Source organism: Macrotis lagotis, chromosome X (genome assembly GCF_037893015.1).
Source record: "Macrotis lagotis isolate mMagLag1 chromosome X, bilby.v1.9.chrom.fasta, whole genome shotgun sequence".
Lineage (NCBI taxonomy): Eukaryota > Metazoa > Chordata > Mammalia > Peramelemorphia > Peramelidae > Macrotis > Macrotis lagotis.
The window spans coordinates 389671444-389687124 of record NC_133666.1 but is presented as its reverse complement, the minus strand read 5'-3'; the positions used below and the strand labels follow the sequence as shown (position 1 = coordinate 389687124).

General features: G+C 34.7%; 1 pseudogene; it reads left to right on the top strand.

Moving 5' to 3' along the window:
* Nucleotides 1-13309: 13309 nt before the first annotated feature.
* Nucleotides 13310-13973, top strand: LOC141502732 (TLC domain-containing protein 1 pseudogene; annotated as a pseudogene).
* Nucleotides 13974-15681: the final 1708 nt, after the last annotated feature.

The following is a 15681-nucleotide window of genomic DNA, read 5'->3' as shown; positions in this document are numbered from 1 at the left end:
GTTGTTTTGAGAAGAGGGGTTAAGAAGGGGGTCCAATATATTGTTTACAAGAAACACATTTAAAGCAGAAAGATACATATAGGGTAAAGGTAAAAAGTTGAAGCAGAATAAATCATGCTTTAGCTAAAAAACCCAGCAAAATCAGGGATATCTTTTCTCAGACCAAGGAAAAGCAAAAAAATAGATCAAATTAATATTATAAAGAAAGAAAATTACATCTTTCTGAAAGGTACTATAGGCAATGAAGTAATGTAAATATTAAACACAAAGTAGTATGGCATCCAAATTCTTAGAAGAGAAGCTAATGGAGTTACAGGAAGGCATAGAGAGCAAAAGCTATATTAGTGGGAGACTTCAACTGCCTCTCTCCAAATTAATGGTGCAACTCCTTTCCACTGGTTAGTGATCAAGGACATTCCTGAGAGATCTTCTAAGAAAAATGACATCCAAATCGAGAGGAAAAAGAACAAATCATTATGAATTCTGAATGCAGAGCAAACAGTACTATGTTCACTTATTTTTTTACATTTTTTGGTTTATTTAATTAATATTATAAAAATAATCTTGTTGTGAGAGTAAACATAAACCTCCCCCCCCCCCAATGAGAAATGTCAAGAATAGTGAGAGAAAAAATGTACTTCAGTCTATGTTCAGATTCCAATGGCTCTGTCTCTGGGATGAATTCCCTTCTTTATCATGAGTCCACAAAAGAAGTTGTTTCAATATTTTTCCTACAGTTGCTATTACTAGCTGTATTTCGCTCAACTCTATTCCTTCCGACTCTCATTTATTCTATTCTCTTTCCTCTCTTTCCCCTTTGTACCTGTTCAGAAGTGTGCTGTATCTGAGTACCATCTCCCACAATCTTCCCTCTGTCCTATCACCTATTTCCCCTTCCCTTCCCCTATTCCTCCTTATCCCACCCCTTTCCTCTCATTTTTGTGCCTTGTTTATATATGCTCCTTCTAACTGCTCTTTTAATTGAGAAAGTTCATATAAGTTATCAGTATCTTCTTCTCATGCATGAATATAAACAATTCAACATCATTATGTTCATCATAATTAGTCCTTCTCATTAACCCCCTCTAATCAAAATTTCTGTTCAGCTTTGGGTGTTTCAAAAGGAAAGTTTGAGAGTGCCCTGTTTCATTGAAAGTTCATCTTTTTCCCTGAAAGACGATGTTCAGTTTTGGGTAGTAGATTCTCAGTTGTAAACCAAGATCATTTGCCTTCCAGATTATTATGTTCCAAGTTTGACAAGTCCTTAATGTCGATGCTGTCAGATTCTGTGTAATAATGACCATAGAGCCATGGTAGTTGAATTTTTTGTATCTGGCAGGTTTAATATTTTTTAAAATTTTTATATCAGTTTATTTCTTTTTAACCTTTTTTTTAGTTTTAGTTTTTTATTATTATATTTATTTTCATTTTTGTATAATGTTTACATACATAACTAAAATATTGTTGTTTAAGAGTAAATATAATACCCCCTTCCCCAAAAAATATATAGGCCCTCATGAGCAACAAAGCAAAGGAAATAGAAAAAAATTTAAATTTAAATAAAAATAATAATAATAGATGCAGCTAGATGGCACAGTGGACAGAGCACCAGCCCTGGAGTCAGGAGCACCTGAACACAAATCCAGCACCAGATGCCCAACAATCACTGAACTGCATGCAAGTCACCTCAATCCCATTGCCCTGCAAAAACCATATAATAATAATAATAGTAATAATAGTAATAATAGTAATAATGGTAATAGTAATAATAATAATAATAATAATAATAATGCTTCAGTTTGTGTTCTAACACCACCAGCTCTGTCATGGGTAGATCAGATATTTTTATGATGAGTCTTTCACAAAAGCTACTTCCATATATTTCCATTGTGGCAATTGCTGATTGCATCTCCCTTCATTCATATTTCCCCACTACTATATACTATATTTTCTCTCTCTTTTCAGTCTGTCCCTCTTATTAAATGTGCTGTACAGTAGCTGAGTGGTGTAGCAGATTGATCACTGGCCCTGGGACCAAGAGGTCCAAAGCCCACATACTGACCCTAAGGTCCACCTGCCACCCCCAGCCCTGTGTTACGGGACAGGCCATCCAATCCCAGCCCTGTGGAAGGAGTAAAAAACAAAATCTGTTATATCTGACCATTCTCCCCCATGGTCCACCCTTTCTTCCATCATTCACATCTCCCCCTTCCCCCTGTCCCCCTTCTCTCCTTCTTACTACAGAAGTCTGTACCCCATTGAGTAAATATGCTGTTTCCTCTCTGAGCCACCTCTGATGAAAGGGAAGGTTGCCTCATTGCGGCTCTCCTTCTCCCCTTCCATATCATTACAATAGCTCATTGTAATAAAAAAAATTTATTATATGAAATATCTTTGTCTATTCCACCTCTCCTTTCTCTTACTCCAATTACATTTCCCTTTTAGCCATTTGACTCCATTTTTACAATATATTATAACTTCAAATTTAGCTTTTTCCTGTGCTTCATGTATAAAAGCTCCTTTGAACTGCTCTTTTAAATGAGAAGTTTCTAATGGATATTATCAGTATCATTTTCTTTGCAGGAATACATGTAGTTCATCATCATTAAGTTCCTCATATTTTACCCTTCTCCTCTACTCTCTATGCTTCCCCTGAGTCCTGTATTTGAAGATCAAACCTTCTGTTCAGCTCTGGCCATTTTAACAGGAACATTTGAAATTTCCCTGGTTTATTAAAAGTCCATCTTTTTCCCTATAAGAAGACATTCAGGTTTGCTGGTTAGTGGAATCTTGGTTGCATTCCATGCTCTTTTTACTTCTGAAATATTATATCCCAAATCCTATGAGACCTTAATGTAGTTGCTGCTAAGTCCTGTGCAATCCTGACTGCAGCAACATGATATTTTAATTTTGTCTTTATGGCTGTTTGTAATATTTTTCTCTTTCACTTGGGAGTTCTGGACCTTGCCTATAATATTCCTGGGAGTTGGTTTTTATTTTTGGATCTCTTTCCGGGGGAGATGGTTAGATTCTCTCAATTTCTATTTTGCCCTCTGTTTCTAGGATATATGGACAATTTTCATGTACGAATTCTTTTTTTTTTAGGTTTTTTTTTTTTTGCAAGGCAAAATAGATTAAGTGGCTTGCCCAAGGCCACACAGCTAGGTAATTATTAGGTGTCTTGAGACCGGATTTGAACCCAGGTACTCCTAACTCCAAGGCCAGTGCTTTATCCACTATACCACCTAGCTGCCCCAGGAATTCTTTAAAAATGATCTCAAGACTCTTTTCCTTATCATGACTTTCTGGTATCGCAATAATTTTTAAATTATTTTTCCTGAATCTGTTTTCCATATCAGTTGTTTTTTTCAATGAGATGTTTCATATTTTCTTCTAATTTTTTGAAGTATTGTGTCTTGATTTCTCTTAAAGTCAGAAGCTTCCTTTAGCTTCATGATAGATCTGAAGGATTTGTTTTCCTCAGAGAGCTTTCTTATCTATTTTTCAATCTGACCAATTCTACTTTTTAAAACATTCTTCTCAATAACTTTTTGAACTGTTTTATCCATTTGACCTATGCTGGTTTTTAAAATGTTATTTTCTTTAGCATTTTCTTGGATCTCCTTGACTAAGCTGCTGACTTCTTTTTCGTGTATTTCCTGAATCTCTCTCATTTCTTTTCCCAATTTTTCCTTCTATCTCCCTTATTTTATTTCCAAAATCCTTTTTGAGTTCTGTCATAGCCTGAACCCAAATTCCATTTTTCTTGCAGTGTTTAGATGGAGGAGCTTGTACCTTCTCACTGTCAGATTCAGTATTTTGATCCTTCTTGGGTTTGTAGACAATGTATTTCTCAATGTTGTTCCTCTTTATTTCTCTGTTTTTTTCCTCTGCCAAGTCTTGGGGTGTTTCCTGAGCTTTTGAGTATTATTGGGACATGCCCCCCACAAGGATCTCAGTGTATGAGGCTCTGTCTTCCCTTCTGGTCTTTCAATGACTACAAGTGCACCCCTCCAGCACAGGGCTGAGGTGGGTTGGTGACCCTGCTGTTCTATGGGGTTCCTAGACTGTGATTAGGATCTGAATGTGGTCAGAGCAACAGAGTCCTGTTCTAGGTACAGAGGACAGACCTCAAAATTCTCTCTCCATTCCCCTAAAGTTGGTAGGCTCAGCACTCAAGGTTGAGTTGCCTGGGATCTCCTGGTTACCAGCTCTGCCTGCTACCCTTTCCTGGATCCGGACTACTGGGACCAAGCTGCTTGCTGAGTGCCCTGAGTGCTGGACTTCACATGCTAACTCTGGCAAATTCCCCTCCCCCCCACAACCATGCTGATCTTCCAAGTTGTGCCCGGTGATCCTCAGGGTATAGGTCAGCAAACTGCGACACTGCTGTGAGTCACAGCTCCAAGGTGCCCTGGAACCACCTCTTTGAGGCTGAAGTTCCTTCTCTCTGGCGGGACTCCTCTAACTCTGTGAAACAAAGTTTTGCAACTGTTTTCCAGATTACTTTGTCTAAAGAATTGCCGTACTGGGTTCTGTATCTCGAAAATTTAGTTAGTCATTATTTTATGATTTTTGAAATATTGTAGAGAGAGAGCATTTGAGAGATGCACTTTTCCTGTTGCCAATTTGGATCCACCCCCTGGCTTTTAGTATTTTCTTTTTGAATTGAGAGTTTTGGAATTTGGCGATCATATTCCTGGAGGTTTTGCTTTTTGCATTGGTGAATTCACTCAATATCTATTTTACCCTCCACTTCTAGGATCTTGGGGCAATTTTTCAGCATTATTTCTTGAAAAATGAAGTGTAGTATCTTTTCCTGGTCCTTACTTTCGGACAGCTCAATAATTTTTAAATTATCTCTTCTGTATCTGTTTTCAAGGTCAGTTGTTTTTCCAATGAGATAGTTCCATTTTCTTCTAATTTTTGTTCTTTTGGGAATAGTTTTATTTCTTCCTGATTTCTCACAAAGTCACAAGCTTCCTTTAGTTCCATTCTGCATTTGAAGGAGTTATTTTCTTCAGAGACCTTTTTTTTATCTCCTTTTCCAGGTGGGAACTCTTTTAAGCCTTTTTTTTTCCTCCTGATTTACCATATGTGTTGCTTTTTCCATTTGGCCTAAACTGGTTTTTAACCTATTTTCTTCAGTATGTTTTTGTATTTGTGGATTTGGTTTTCATGCTTTATTTGCTATGTTCTCATTTCTCCTCCCAGTTTTTCCTCTGACTGCCTTAATTGCTTTTCAATGTATTTTTTGAGCTCATCCATAGCCTGAGCCCATTTTCTATTTCTCTTGAAGGTTTTGCATACAGAACTTTTGATTTTGTTGTCTTCTGAATCTTCCATGGGACCAAAGCAATTTTCTATGGTTAGATTCTTCTTTTTTCTTTTTTGCTTATTTCCTCAGCCTATAATTAATTTACCGCACTTCCAAGGCTTTGGTGGGTGGGGGAGTTGGGACAAGACACAGGGATCATATTTCTGCCAAGGTCTTATGATCTCTTGCCTGTGCTTTGCAATGTGGTTGACCACAGGCCATCCCTTCTGCCATGAAACTTTGAGTAGAATCCCTGCTCAGCTCTGATGGTATGGGAGCCCAAACTGCAACCTGGATTTGGACTTGGGCAAACAGCTGTGTCCTGCCCCAGGGAAAAGAGAGATACCTTTGCAGTCTCCCCAGACCACTTTACCATCTGTTGGCTGCACTCTGGAGGTACAGGTTGTCTTCCCCCGATTCTTGCTGCAGGTTCTTACTTCAGGGTCTGAGGTTGGGGCTCGTTCTGCACTCACTCTGGTGTGGCAGACTTATCTCACCACCCCTTCAAACTGTTCCCAGTGATCCCTGGGCCAGGAGTTTTGGAAACTGCCCCTTCTGCCCTGGACCCAGGTGGCCCCAGGGATCTAGGACCTTGGTCAGCTGTTGCTGCAGCTGTGCTTGCAATGACTGTCTCAAGTCCCTGGTCCCAGTGCAACAGACATTCCTTGAGGAAAAAAAGTTGTCTTGGACTGGGAATTTGTATCACTCAATCTCTCTCTAGTTTCTTCCCATCTAAATTTTGGTTAGAGTCATAATTTAATGGCTTTTGGATATTTTGGAGTAATAAGTTTCCCAGAATTCCTGCCTTCATCCTGCCATCTTAGCTCCACCCCTACTATGATACTTTTTAAAACTTCTTTTTCTGTTTTCTGTCCCCTTGGTTTCATTTCTTCTTTCACAACTTGACCTATATAGAAATATACATAAACTAATTTTATATGTAGAGTCTATATCAGATTGTTTGTTGCCAATGAGCAGAGGAGTAAGAAGGGAGGGTAGAATAAAAACTATGAAACTCAAAACTTCGTTAATAGATCAATGTTGAAAACTATCTTTGCATGCAATTAGAAAATAAATAAATAAAGCAATAAACAATTAATTGAAATAAAATAGAAGTCAAAAATGTATCATGAACAGATAGATTTTAGAAAAATCTGGAATGACTTATATGAACTGATGCTGCATGAATTTAGTAGACTCAGGAAATCATTGCATACATTAATGTCAATATTGTATGATCATCAGCTATGTTAGTTTTTGCTCTTCTGGAATAATGCAGTGGTCAAAGACATTTTCAAAATACTTGTGATGGAATTGTCATCCACATTCAGAGAAAGAACCAGGGATTCTGGATGCAGACCAAATATATATATTTCCTTCAATTATAATTTTGTTTCATTGTTGTTGTTTCTTTTTGATGTTTTACTGCCCTTTTGTTTTGATTTTTTCTGAAAGCACGTTTCACAGAATTTTACATATATAACCTCTAACATAATATTTGAATAATGGCTAGGGAAGGGATTGAGGAGGAAAATACAAAAATGAACATTGAAAACTCTATTAATATGTAGTTAGAAAAATATGAAATACAAAAAATCAGTTTGTTGTGCTGAATTTTAATTTTTCTATTTTATTCTCATCCCTTCAAATTTGTTTTCTATCTCCTCTCCTCTCCTCTCCCCAAATGGATCTGTTTTTTTTAAAGAAATTTGAATTAGATATGTATTACACAGCTTTAGCTGAACAAGTGAGTGTGTCAACATACAGTGGTGGTACGAAAATATATCGAACGATGCACTTGTCTCTGAGAAGGTTGTCATAGTAGTAATTCAGAGACCAAAAGACTTAGTAATCATGAGAATAATGGACTATATTGGACAATATCTTGAATGGATTAATGAATGCCTTAAAGAATATATCATGTTAATATCAATGTTTATTTTTGAAGGTCTAAATTTGTTTGTATATATATATATATATATATATGTATGTATACAAATACAGACATACACATATATGTTCATTTATGTGTGGGCATATGTGTGTTTGTATTTCCAGTAATAGCTAGCTAGCTAGGTGATAGATGCAAAATATTAGTCTCTTTAGGGATAACATCATTCTGAACACTGATAGTATCTTTTATCATTGATCATGTACAATTTAAGCAACAGTTGGTGTATTATGCTGCTTTAAACAAGTTTTGCTTAAGTGTTTTCAATAAATATATAATTCACTTTGAGTTCTTGACTTGATTTTAAGACAATAAAAGTCTCCATAAATAGTTCAGTGGGACTCTGCTCTTTCTGGGAAAAGAAACTCAATTGATTGTTTTGCTATTATCATCAAGATGAACATGTAGGTTTTGAAATTCTCCACCCAATTTAGCCTTTCTTTGGGTAGCAGTAAGGTCATTTATTTTCCTGGGCATTTATCTCTAGCTAGCTAAAGGCTGTGCTATTTAGTTAGAAGATATATATTACTTGTAAACTGAAATAACTTGCCACAATTGAAGAGAACTGAAACTGCTTATGTATTGGCAATCTATTTCTTGCTACTTTGAACTATCTCATTGTTTTAAAGAACTAGAAATAGCATGAAGGAAATACTTCTAAAAAAAGTAATTAGGAAGTTGTACTGATTATGCCCTAAAATACATTTCAGCATTTTCTAACCTTTTGAAAAGTGCTTTATGATGCATTTATAATTTATTAAATTTTAAAAGATTTTTGAAGAACTAGAGGCTTCATTAAAAGTAATTGATTTGAGTTGTTTTGTCAGTGGCACCTGATTTCATGGAAAGAATTAGGAAGTTGGTGAATGAGAAGGGGAGAATGGTGAGGAGCCAAGACTTTTAAGGATCTGAAGGATAGTTTGTCTATAAATTGAATAATTTATGAGACCATTCATATTTAATCTATTCTTAATTGCTATTACATTGTGTTGATGGTAGAAAGGGACCTTTCATAAAAGGTCACATATCTTAGAATGTTTTATAGGGAGTATTTCTTCTTTATTGATGTGTTACTTTTACAAATACATGTTCTGAAAGTTTTTTTTCTTAATATTTGTCCATATGCCTATGCATATTTCTAATTTATAACATTTCCTTCTACCTTCAGTTCCCACCCTTCTCCCTACAGTGGCAAATAGTGTGGCTAAATTGTACTTACACATTTCTGTTAAGCATGTTTCCAGGTTTGCCATTGTTGGTATGAAGAATTAGGATTAAGGGAAAGAAATACATAACAGTGGTATTTGAATACTATGGAATATTATTCTTCTATAAGAAAACATAAATGGTGGGACTATAGAGAAGCATGGAATGATTTATGGGATCTGATGCTGAGCAAAAGGAGAAGAACCAAAAGAACAATGTACACATCAACAACATCATGAGATCAACAACCTTGATGGAAGCAACTCCTCTCGACAGTCCAGAGAGCCAGGGCAACTGTATTTGACTGATTTTGGATTATATTATCCCCAAACAGAGGAGGAAAAACAAAACAAAACAAAACACACAGGAAAAAATCTGATGAATACTTTATAAAAATTATCTCATGTATCTCTTTCCCCTAATCCTAATTCTTCAAGCCAAAAATTACTAATTTATAAATATGTTATCAAAATATGTATGTAAAAATGCTAAACTGACTATGTCTAGCCTGAACTGTAGGCTCAGTTATGTTACATTTCTCATGAATTGTATATCCATATGTATCTGTATGTATATATATATATATATATATATATGTATATAGGCATATCTACATATATATGTGCATATATGAATGTGTGTGATGAACATTTTATCTTTCCTTCTGCTTCTCCATTGTCCTTTTAATTCAAAGATACTTTCCAAAATATAAAAAGGATTCTTCAGCAATGTATATATATTTTTAAATCTATACTTAGCTATTTAGGTACACACAGACTACCTGAAATTATTATGAAAGTCTGAAAAGGGACTTTATAAGAAGCCACTGGAAATTCTTCCACTTCATCTCTCTAATCAAATTGTGCATATGTTCTACTATCTTCCCCTTTGATTAATATTGTATCCTTTTTGCATCCTTTTTCAACTGTCATTAAAATGTGTTTACTATTCCTGTCATCTATGTATGGTCTGCAAACTTAATAAGCATGACATTGGTTATTATTGCAAATAATTGTTAAAAAAAAAAAAAAAGCTGAACAGCTCCAGCTGAAGATCAGGGCCTGAGACATTCTCATTAAAGATTTCCTTCCAAGTTGGTATTTTCCTACTAAGTGTTAAACTTTGGCAGTAATTTATTCAGTAAGTTTGGGATATTCATAAATGCAATATTATTAGTCAACATCTCCAACATATCCACAAAGATAGCATCAGAAACTTTAGTAATAACTTATTAAAATTTTCCCCTTGCTAAACTATTGTCCATATTTATAATATTCCCTCCTATTTAAATTATCTTTATTATAGACATAAATTCCATTGGGATAAATATTTCTGCAAATCTCCCATATCTATCTTTTCTTTTAGTTTCTGGGCCCTCACCAAAGTGGGGAAAAACCTATATCATTCTTAGAATAATAATTCTTCTGCACAAGTGTTAAGATGTTGTTTCTTTCCTGAAAAATATTTGGTGATATCTAATTGTTTGCTAAGTTAAGTAAATATTGCATTATTTATCATTTCAGGTCTTGCAAAATTTGATTCCACCATGCCTTTAATGATTCAGACTTTTGTTTTCCCTTTTTAATCTACTCTATGCTTCAACAAAGGATTTTAGCCTTTGAAAAGTGTTTTACCATTTCCTATTCCCATTTCTTTTCTCAAACTGTTCCCTATTTCTGATCACATTGAACAGGTATCTAGCACAAATGATAAAAACAATAAGACTATACTAAAAGAATAAATATTGAGTAAAGTAACATTTGCTTTTTTCTTGGAGGCAAAATACATTCCACTGGTAGAAAAGAATCACATGGATTTCTAAGATATGTCTGTATTTAGGTGATCAAATCTCAAAGTGGAAAGTTATATGCAAAATGAAAGGATTAAAATATATTCAGAAAATATTGATTTTTCTGCTGAATTTGATGTATGATTTAAGTATTCAATTAAATACTACATACTCCATGAAACCATTGTTGCTCTCCTACATCAGCATAAGCATTTCATTTATTTAGTTTATTTTTAAATGTATATTTTATTTGTTTTTCCAACTACCTACAATGCTTTTTGCAAGGTTTTGTGTCTTACAGTTTTTCTCCCTCCATCCCTTCCCTCCCCTCTACCCCTACTGAAAGCAATCTGATTTAAGCTTTACATTAATAACTGTGCTGAACACAGATCAATATTGAATGTTTTGTAAGAGAATTATTTCCAAAAGGAATAAAGAAAACATTAGAAATAATCAAAGAGCAAACTACATGAGGCAACTTTAAGACAGCTTTTAAAAATTGAAGATAATAAGCTTTGGTCTTCATTTAAACTTCACAGTTCCTTCTCTGGATACAGATGATTTTTTTCCCTTACAAAGCCTTTAAAATTGTCTTTGATTATTGTACTGCTGAAATGAACAAATCCATCATGTTTGACCATCACCCCATGTTCTTGTTCATGTGTATAATTTTCTTCCGGTTTTGCTCATTACCCTCAATGACCATTCATGCAAATCATACAAGTCTTTCCAGGTTTCTTTGACATCCCATCCCTCCTTATTTCTAATTGAACATTAGTGTTCCATCATATACATATACCACAATTTGTTCAGTCATTCCTGAAGTGATTGGCATCCCCTCAATTTCCAATTCTTTGCTAAAAAGAGCTGGTACAGCATAAATATTTTAACCACAACTCTAAGTACATTTAACCATATATGACTTTGTTTGGAAACACCATATTCCTCTTATCATTTATTATTATGAAATATCACAATTTAACTATTTATCTTATTTAGTAGATTCCCGATAATAATACTTCTACTTTACTTAACATTGATCCTCCTGCAAACCCTAGCACAGTGATCTGAATGTAGTGGGTATTGATTTAAATGAATTTGAAGTCCCTAAGATCTTCCCCAGCAAAAACATTCTAGAGGATCAGTAGATATATTCTAAATGTGTTAAATCACTAACCACAAATGATTTTTATTATATTTTAGACTTTATTTATTTGTATCAGTTATTTCTAGATCACTTTTCCTTAGATTTCAGAATTTGAATGGATTGCCCTCAAAATACCCAAAAGATTTATATTTTTCTTTTTTACTAAGGCAGGAAAAAATAAGCATTGTTACTGAGAAATAAAATAAAATATATTCACTTGTAATAGAGTGGCTTAGTATCCACAATTCTATATTCAGATTAGTTTCTTTGCAATTTTGAAAGCAAAGGAAGAATTGTCTCTATAATAATTTTGAAGGATGAGAATAACCAAAAACTATTACAGGAAAAGAAAAGATAGCAAACTAGATTTATGAAACTTTTCATTGGCCTTGTTAGATATCAATTTGAATTGAAAATCCTAAATCACAACTCTGCAGGCTTCTCCATTACACTCTCAGAATCATTTTTAATTTCCATTTTCTTTTCTATTTATCTGTTTAGCCCCAGAAACCCCTATTACTCTTTATTTCTACATCTTTTTAATCTTTCATCTGCTTATCACATTTTCTAGCCTTCACACTCATATGTTCAAAGCTATGAATATTATAGAGGAGTTGCATATGATTAGCATTCCATTTAGTGAGTGCAATTTATTTCATTTTTTGGAAAAATGATAAATGTACAAAATATTTCTTACTAAAACATATATCAACCCTATTATGACTTTGATTTTTTTTTAGGATGGGGAAGTTCATCATCCTAAAAGCCTTCCTTTGTATTATTTTCAGTAATTTACCAATTCTTTGATAATAAATTAAGACAGTGAACTACAGGAAGAGAGTTTTCTTTCCATTTAAGGTGTTTCTTTTGGTTTTTTAGCTTCTCTGAAATAATTTCAGATTTCTGCCATAAATAATCTCTTAACATGCTGACAGAGAGGGCTATCAAGAACTATTGTTTTTTCTATCCTTAGATGATTTCATTTATTATGTGCTATGATCCAGCTGCAGCAAAATATTCATGCATCATCTCAGCTTTCTTCTCAAGGAAGAAAGACTGAAAATTTCTTCACATATTCTTATCTTCTATTTCTTTACATGACTAAGACATTAAATATTAGTTTCTCATTTCTTATGTTTTGATATTCTCCATTATACAGAAGGAAGAAATTTACAATTTCACCCTAATAAGGTTTGCATATGAAAAATGACCTTATTCCAACAAATTTAAATTATACTTTTGATATTAATTTTAAGTATTTTTATATTATTTTAATTTTAAATTATTTTAAATAATTGATTTTATTATAGTCAAATGGATTTTAATGATATTATAACAAGATTATAAAAGTAAAAAAATTATCTTGCAAGGACATATTTTTATAGCACATATTACAAAAGAAGTGGTCCATGATTATTGCTAATAGTTATTGAAAATAAATGTGTATTTGGAAACTCCTAAATCAATAATTTCTTGTCAACATACACAGATGTGTATTGCATTAATTATTCATATTTTAGTACTTTGTTTTAGACTGGATTTCCCATTCTATTCTCCCTCACCATAAGCTAAACTCTTATTTTTAAATTCTTTCCAGAGGTTAGTCAAATAGACCTTTATGGGAAGAACAGAACTGGGGATATGCAAATAGGGGACTGCATAGGACATATGTACTAACACTTTAGTTCTTCAGGTTTATTTGTTTTACATTATACTATGTTAACACGTATTGAAAGCAATTCAACCTAAAGGAAATTGAAATCACTATTATAAAGAAGGATGATGGAAGATTACGAATTTCCTATATAGCGGAAGAAAATAATTGAAGGTAAAACTTAAAGAAAGCTTAGTGGAGCCGGGCCCGACAGAGGCAGGGGACGGTGCCCGGGGAGCGAGCCCATGCCCGCGCCGCCGCCCCCTGCGCCGCTGCTGCTGCTGGGCACCACGGTGGGCTTTCGGGCCGCGCTGCTGCTGCCGCTGGGCCGCCTGCCGCTGCCGGCCCACGTGCGGGGACACCCCCTGGGCACCTGGCGCTGGCGCAACCTGCCGGTCTCCTGGGCCACTTCGTGGTGTCCGCCCTCTGGGCGCTGCTCTGGCTACTTCATCCACGACTCGGCGGATATCGTGCTGAGCAGGCAGGCCCAGGCATTCCTCTTGGGAATTTTTGGTGCACTACGTGCTGCCCATCTCTGCTTTTGCCCTAGGCATCTTTAAGGGCAGCTCTGTGGCAGATGGGGTGCTGGCCATCTTTGTGGAAGTCAGCAACATCTTCCTTACCATAAGAATGATGATGAACCTCAGCAATAACCAAGACAGCCTTTTCTACTGAGTCAACAAGTACATCTACTTGGTCATGTATTTCTTTCGCCTGGCCCCACAGGCCTACCTCACGAGCTTTTTCCTTAGGTCCTGGGGACAGATGACACAAGGTGCCTTTCTACTCAGCATCCTGCTGATGCTGGATCTGATGATTCTCATCTACTTCTCCTGCCTCCTCCTTTCAGACCTCTGCCAAGAGAGAGCTTCCCTTCCGCCTAACAAAGACAAGATTCTGACTGAATAGGTCCAGTTTGGGGACTGACTTGTACTGTTGAAGCTTTAAAAACAAACTATGAGCACACTATCTGGAAATTCTTTCTGGGATGCCTATAATTGGATTAATTCTGGGTGTGTTAGGTTGGGGAAGACTCCATGGAAGAGGTCAGAAACAAGGATCCTGTAAAATGCTTAGCAGCCTTCCTGTGGCTAATTGTTTTTGACCAGTTGATACTCCTAACAACCCATACAAGGAATACAGATTTTGCTGCCATGTTATTTCCAGCTTACTGCTAGTGGAGGTAGAGGTCAATAGCCATACTTTCTTCCTTGGGAAAATAAAGTTAACTTTGAACTGACAAAAAAAAAAAAAAAAGAAGAAAAAATTTGGTGAGAGATCCAAGTAAGCAAGAGCATTATCAAATATATTCAATGACTAAAATAGAGAAAAGCAAAGAGAACAAAAATGAAAGAGATTTTCAGATATTATAAAATATCTTTTTTGGTCATCTAACAAAAGATAGCCATTTCATTTCATTCTAATTATGCATACATAAACATGTTTAAAAAGAGTTCCTAGGGGCAGTTAGGATACAAAATGGATAGAGCACTGTCCCTGAAGTCAGGAAGACCTTTGTTCAAATCTGGCTTCAGACACTTAAAACTTACTTAGTTGTGTGACTTTGGGCAAGTCGCTTAAACCCACTATTTTGCCAAATAAAAAAGTCACTAACAAAGATGGCGAATACAACTAGATTGAAGCAATATTGCATATTAAAGATTCCTTCTAGAGCTATTGCCAATGTATGACACTAAAGAATCAGTTCAGAAGCCAAATGAAGAATAGGAAGATACCAAAGAAATGGGAAAAAAATCTCAAACACCCTTGAAATGGAAAAAAATGTCTTGTGAAAATTAAAATGAAATGAAACATTATCAAACTAATATATGTTTTTCTACTTAACACATCTATTTGTTTTTATTTATTTATTTATTTAGGTTTTTTTCCAAGGCAAATGGGATTAAGTGACTTGCCCAAGGCCACACAGCTAGGTAATTATTAAGTGTCTGAGGTCAGATTTGAACCCAGGTACTCCTGACTCCAAGGCTGGTGCTTTATCTACTATGCCACCTAGCCACCTAGCCACCCCCCTACTTAACACTTTTGGAAAAAAACATTAAGACTAATTGTTCACAATATGATTTCTTTTAAATAATATCAGAAACACTGTATTGTGAACTTCAGGTAATTTAATACAATATTGCTATTATATTTCAAGATTTATTCACTCTTTATTAACTACAATGATTCCTTTTTTGTCAATTTTAGTTTATAATGGAAAAACTTTATTCTAACTAGATTTATAAAATTCATCAATTTAATTGAATAAAAGTATAAGTCCTGTCTTGTAGCATATTCTGAAATTATTATAAGAACAATTGAGAAAGACATCATGTTTATAATTATTTGCAAAATTTGCACTAATTAATAATACAAATTTTGTTTATTCTAAAGGACACTTTCATGATAGAAATTCTCTGAAAATAATTAACATGTTATAATAATGTTATATAAAATAATTTTTATATTTTATATATTGTTTGAAATATTTGATTCCACACCAGACAGTTTTCATTTAGTTTCTGCCTCATTTACTTTTATATTTTGATTTTAAAATCAGAACAAAATGTTCAAATAAATATATAGGAGCAAATAGTGAGAGAAATTTGTAAAT